The 6,000-nt window shown below is 37.2% G+C and overlaps 1 protein-coding gene across 8 annotated transcripts in view; it reads right to left on the bottom strand.

Annotated features, from left to right (window-relative positions):
- Window positions 1-4,809: 4,809 nt before the first annotated feature.
- Window positions 4,810-6,000, bottom strand: part of LOC131190804 (transducin-like enhancer protein 4) — a 174,700-nt gene continuing 173,509 nt past the window's right edge. For all 8 annotated transcript variants that reach the window (XM_058168214.1, XM_058168215.1, XM_058168218.1 and 5 more), the window contains one exon: window positions 4,810-5,763. The gene's annotated coding sequence lies outside the window, so the exon portion shown is untranslated. The remainder of the gene's footprint in view (window positions 5,764-6,000) is intronic.

Below are 6,000 nucleotides of genomic sequence, written 5' to 3'. Positions count from 1 at the left end.
TTTGAAGCGACCCCTAATTTGGGGAGCATAATGGAAGAGAGGCATTAAAAAGGTACTTTGCCACAAGGACCCATCTTCAGAAGTAAATAAAGTTGCCTTTCTCTTTGTATCTGAGCTTAGAGGCTATCCACTTCCTGCTTGGAAAGGAGACCCAGTGTAGCAATTTGGCCTACTTCAGAAAATTTAGCTTGGGTAAAATTACATATATAACACTCTTGACAAGATGCTTTTAGCAATTACTGATTGTCATCAAAAAGGCACATTTAACGTATTATACCTAGCGTCATCTCCTCATTGCCTTTCTCTTTTTGTTAAAATTTGAATTTCGTTTCATTTCCCAAAAATGAAAACCTTTAAAACCTTTAAAACCAATGAAAACTTTTTTCATTGGCCGAATTCTTTCCCTAAAAGCAGTTTTGAGTCTGTACACATACAGGTAGTCCTCAATTTACAACCATTTATTTAGTGACTGTTCAAAGTTGCAGGGCACTGTAAAAAAGTGACTTATGATCATTTTTTCATGTGGATGACCATTGCAACACCTCCATGGTCACATGACCAAAATTCAGACATTTGGCACGGACTCATATTTATGACAGTTGCAGTGTCCTGAGGTCACCTTTTGAGGCCTTCTGACAAGCAAAGTCAATGGGAAAGCCAGATTCAAGGAACAACCGTGTTATTAGCTTAACAAATGCAGTGATTCACTTAACAACTGTGGCAAGAAAGATTAGAAAATGGGGCAAAACTCACTTAACAGCTGTCTTGCTTAGTAGCAGAAGCTTTGGACTCAGATGTGGTTGTGTGTACTCACATACCCACCCTCACAAAATTGCCCATTGGATATCTTTTTTTGTGGGGGAGTGACAGTTCATAGACTTTACTATTTATATAGAATGGAACACTATAATACTGTCTCACATGTTGGCCCCAAAATGCCCCATCTTACGTTTTGCTTCAATTTTTCAGAAGGTGCTATTCAAAACGTTCAGCAGCATATTCTGGGAAATTCTTTTTTCCATCTAACATTCTATTTTGAGAAATTGGAAAACACTCGCCTTTACTGGCAAGATAATCCTCTCGGTCTCTACAAAAAGATAGTTTTATAAGGACTGGGAAAAACATTCTTGACTCAATCCATACGAAAGCAAGTGAACGACAGACATGCTTCACTGCAGTCAAGAGCAGATTTATGGACAAGTTGTAAATGTCAGACTACACCTTTTTTAATAATGAAAAAGACACCGTAATACTGTTTCCTTGTAACCCGGACAGAAAATCATTTGGTAAAAGTAAAAAAACATTTATTGGGTTTGACATTAAAAAGAAAAAGAAAAAAAAGAAAAACTACCGTGAAGCAGAGATACTACTGTACTCCAAACACAGTCTCAGAGGTTAGGTTAAGAAACTTTTGGTTCAAAAGCAGATGTGGCAGGTACATAATTTAAGAGCTTGTGAAAGAGAAACTTCTGTAGCATATTTTTTCACGCTTCATCTCTCCTGTTAAACATAAAGGGGGCCCACGGTGGAAAAAGGGAAGCTGAAAGCGTCAATCATTGTTGTGCCCATGTGAATGCTTCTGTTGTTGCCCCAGACTATATTACATAAGCGGATTCTTCACCAACCCCTTAAAATCTTTGTACAAATAAGGATTGTAACATCTTTATCCGTTCCAAAGAGCTTAATCTTCTGGCAACTTATTCGTGTTAGAATTCCAATTTTGATTACATATTATGTTTTTTTCAAAACCTTGTATACGATATAAATATACCTCAAATAAAAAATATACCCAAGCAAATGAGAACTACCCAACGGCACTCGGGGGGGCAGCATATACAGGTAGTCCTCGACTTACGATCACCATGGAGCCCAAAATTTCTGTTGCTAAGTGAGATGGTTGTTAAGTGAGCTTTGCACCCCCTTTTTAGGACCTTTCTTGCCATGGTTGTTACGTTAATCAGTGCAGCTGTTAAGTTAGTAACACAGTTGTTAGATTAATCTGGATTCCCCATTGACTTGGCTTGTCAGAAGGTTTGCAGAAGTGATCACATGACCCCAGCACACTGCAACCGTCATAAATATGAGTCCGTTGCCAAAGCGTCTTTATTCTGATCATGAGACCATCGGGATGCCGCAACAGTTATGAAGTGTGAAAAATGGTCATGTCACTATTGTTCAGTGCTGTTGCAATTTTGAACAGTCAATAAATGTTGTAAGTCGAGGACTACCTGAACTGTACCTTTAGAAAGCCACTTGGAAGCATAAAAAGACAGAAATGCTGAGAAGAAAACAACTTCTCTGGTGGCTCAACGGACTAAGTCTGTCTGTTATTAACACAGCTGCTTGCAATTACTGCAAGTTCAAGTCCCACCAGGCCCAAGGTTGACTCAGCCTTCCATCCTTTATAAGGTAGGTAAAATGAGGACCCAGATTGTTGGGGGCAATTAAGTTGACTTTGTATATAATATACAAATGGATGAAGACTATTGCTTAACACAATGTAAGCCACCCTGAATCTTCGGAGAAGGGCGGGATATAAATTCAAATAAAAAAAAAAACTTGTAACGAAAGCTTTAACTTCATCTTATCATCAGTAAAATCAGCAGGAAGGCGAGATGGGAACAGTGATCACACCTCATCTCACTGAGAATTGATCAGTGCAATCCTAAAATGTCCATTGGCCTTTTTTTCCCCAGAGGGGCCTCTGTGGCTCAGACTGCTAATGCAGTCTGTTATTAACAACAGCTGCCTGCAATTACTGCAGGTTCTAGTCCCACCAGGCCCAAGGTTGACTCAGCCTTCCATCCTTTATAAGGTAGGTAAAATGAGGACCCAGATTGTTGGGGGCAATAAGTTGAATTTGTACATAAATATACAAATAGGATGAAGACTATTGCTAACATAATGTAAGCTGCCCTGAGTCTTCGGAGAAGGGCGGGATATAAATGTAAATTTTAAAAAATAATAATCAGTGTGCAGCTGAAGCCAGTGTATGAGTATACTATGATGATCATGCTATATGACATGATCCACTTCGACAGCATTGAAATTTATTGAACACTCTGCTAGATGAAGGGAGACAAACACTTTACCCTCAAAATCTAGGTTGATAGCTATAAATAGAAGGAAGGGCTCACCCTATGAATCAAACCTTGAAGGGCCTAAAGGGATAAAACAGCCTTGAAGTCTTATTGCTGTGTTGACTCACTCACTTCCGAAACTTCTCATCCGTTATGATCTTGGATATCTAAGGATGACATACACTGGGATATGATCTGTTTTTTAATCTATTCATAAAACTACCGAAACAAAATTCAAGGTGCAAGAATGTATTTATATCATAAACCTAAGTCAGGTTTATGTTTAAGTTTAGCAATGCCTTTTGGCAATGTCATTAAAAAAAAAACACACACATGGAAAGTTTCTGTTTGGATGCTCTTAACACATCCAGAGCTTCCAAAATTGTAGATGTAGATAAAGACTATAATTCTGTGGTTTTTGCTGAATTGGAAATATACCCCTCCCGAATAAATGTATATGTAAGCATAGCATTACAAAATGTAGTAAATAATTTTGGATTAAAATTGTCCATAAAATATTTTGCTTAAAAAAATCATTTGAGCCAATCCACATATACCAACCATTGTCCCACACACAGATTTTCTCTTTCTTTCATATTCCCCCCTTTCACCAGAATCAGTAAATGAATGGATGGATGAATTAATGAATAAATAAACGAGGGGTACGAGACCAGGATAGAGATAGGTAGCTAAAAGGTAGCTGAAGTGAGAAAGGAAGAGAGAAAAATGGGCACATGGGTACACACATAGAATCGTGGTGGTGAAACGGTTAGAATGCAGTATTGCACGCTGACTCTGCCCACTGCCAGGAGTTCGATCCTCACCGGCTCAAGGTTGACTCAGCCTTCCATCCTTCCAAGGTTGGTAAAATGAGGACCCAGATTGTTGGGGTGCAATATGCTGATTCTGTAACACTTAGAGAGCACTATGAAGCAGTACATAAATCTAAATGCTATTGCTCTCTTAGACCAAATATGTCTTTTCTTGGGGTTATGATACAGCATGGAGGGCAGTCATGTGATCCTGGGAAAAGCTGCAGCTACTTTAAGGAGTTTCTGGCAGCTGCCATGTGGATGTCCAACACCCTTAGAAGCCTTTTGTTGTTGTTGTTTCTTTGAACTCTGATGCAACATACAACTCTATTAAATATGAATAATCTTCAAATATTTTCATGCTCTTCAGCACCAATAATTTAAACGTTTATACTTCACATCCATTTATTTTTCTATTTTTTTTTTACCAGCAATATTCGTTCTTTTCAGCTGCTGTAAGATAATTGCATATACCCAGCCCATTCATGCCTGGGAAGGAATCTGGTGTTTTTATAGGCTGAATAAAGATCTAAGAGTGTTATGGGGTCTTTGGTGCTCTCTGAGCTTTGTTGTTTTCCTGCAGATACCAAGGATCCCACAGTTCAACTCTGAAATACAAATATTCTCTTCCATCGGTATTAAGAGTCTCCCTCCACCAAAAGTGATTTGTTGAACAAGTCAGAACGATATGGTTCACATGCCATCCTAAGTTAACAACCAAACACACTGTGGTTTACTGCCACATGCAAAGCGGGTCACTACAGCTGTACTATAGGAAAAAAGATATATTAATGGAAACCATATGCTGAAACCGTATTTGGCACTAACATCTACTAAGTTGCCAAACAATTCACTTCATATAATCACACAATATTTTTGTTTAATAAACTCATTCAGAAAAAAAAAGAACTATGGAATGGGAAATACCTTTTAATATACATCATATGTTCTTAGAGTAAGTTGAAAAAGCAATAACATCTGTTTGCTGGTTTCATACTGTATCACACAAAAGAAGGAAAAACTAGAAAAAATCTTTTCTTACAAGTTACTTATGTTTAATGCTTAAAAGTTTGAATGCACAAACAATAACCTACCATTATAGAAGTACTTGTGGTCAATACAATGCATTAGAACTATGTACAATGACACAGTTTAGTATCAAAATCTTTCTACACTGTAGAGTATTACGAAACTGTTAATGACATCAAACACTGAGCACTTAACACATTATTATTATTATTAATATTATTATTTGCTACCACATTTGGAACTTCAATGAACAGTCCATTTTAACTTGCAGCATTAACCCATTTCTAGTATGAAATTAAGTAATTTTCTACTTACACAATAAAGGTTTATCTACACAGTTCTTTTGATCCATAGCAGCAAAGGCACTGTACATCAGCAGATCCACAGACTTAAAAGGTTTTTTTTTTTTTAAAGCATTCAAAAGGAATATGTCACAGGTCATAGTTTAACAGCAACAACAACAACATAAAAAGATAACACATGGTTTCTGGCACAATGGCTCAGCCTGCGTCCATTTCTGAGACGTTCAACTAAGACTTGGATAGAACTGGCGGTAAATAAAGCAAGTCCTTCTCCGAGTGAAAAATCCATTTTGTTCTGCACTTCAGAATGAGTGCTCTTCTAAATTCTAACTCTGAGGTCCTCACTTTTATAGTTTGTATTCGTGTCGGAATCCATTCCCTTCTCAGTGCCATCTCCAATGAATGTATCAAATATTTTTTCTGTAATCTTTAGAACTGCAAAAATTGCCCAAAGGCGCGTATCTTTCTTTTCAAAGAAACGTAGCAAAAACATCCAGAAAGAATGAAGATGATCTTTGAGACACATTATTGTACTTCTCTCTGAAATATACAAAATAAAAGCGATATTAAAAATTCTGACCAATGCACTCTACTTAAATGTCTCAAAAATATAGCCATTATATACTCTACAGGGGGTTGACAAAACACTGTCAAATGGCTGCTTAAAATAACTTGTTAAGAGTATAGTTGGTTTTGGCATGTATTTTCACAATTTCTTGTATTTAATTTTCCCTTAGAAATATGAACTTACTGAATTTGCTCAAAAAATGGGGTCCA

Source organism: Ahaetulla prasina, chromosome 2 (assembly GCF_028640845.1).
Source record: "Ahaetulla prasina isolate Xishuangbanna chromosome 2, ASM2864084v1, whole genome shotgun sequence".
In the NCBI taxonomy this organism is placed as follows: Eukaryota; Metazoa; Chordata; class Lepidosauria; order Squamata; family Colubridae; genus Ahaetulla; species Ahaetulla prasina.
This window is presented reverse-complemented; position numbering and strand designations above follow the sequence as displayed.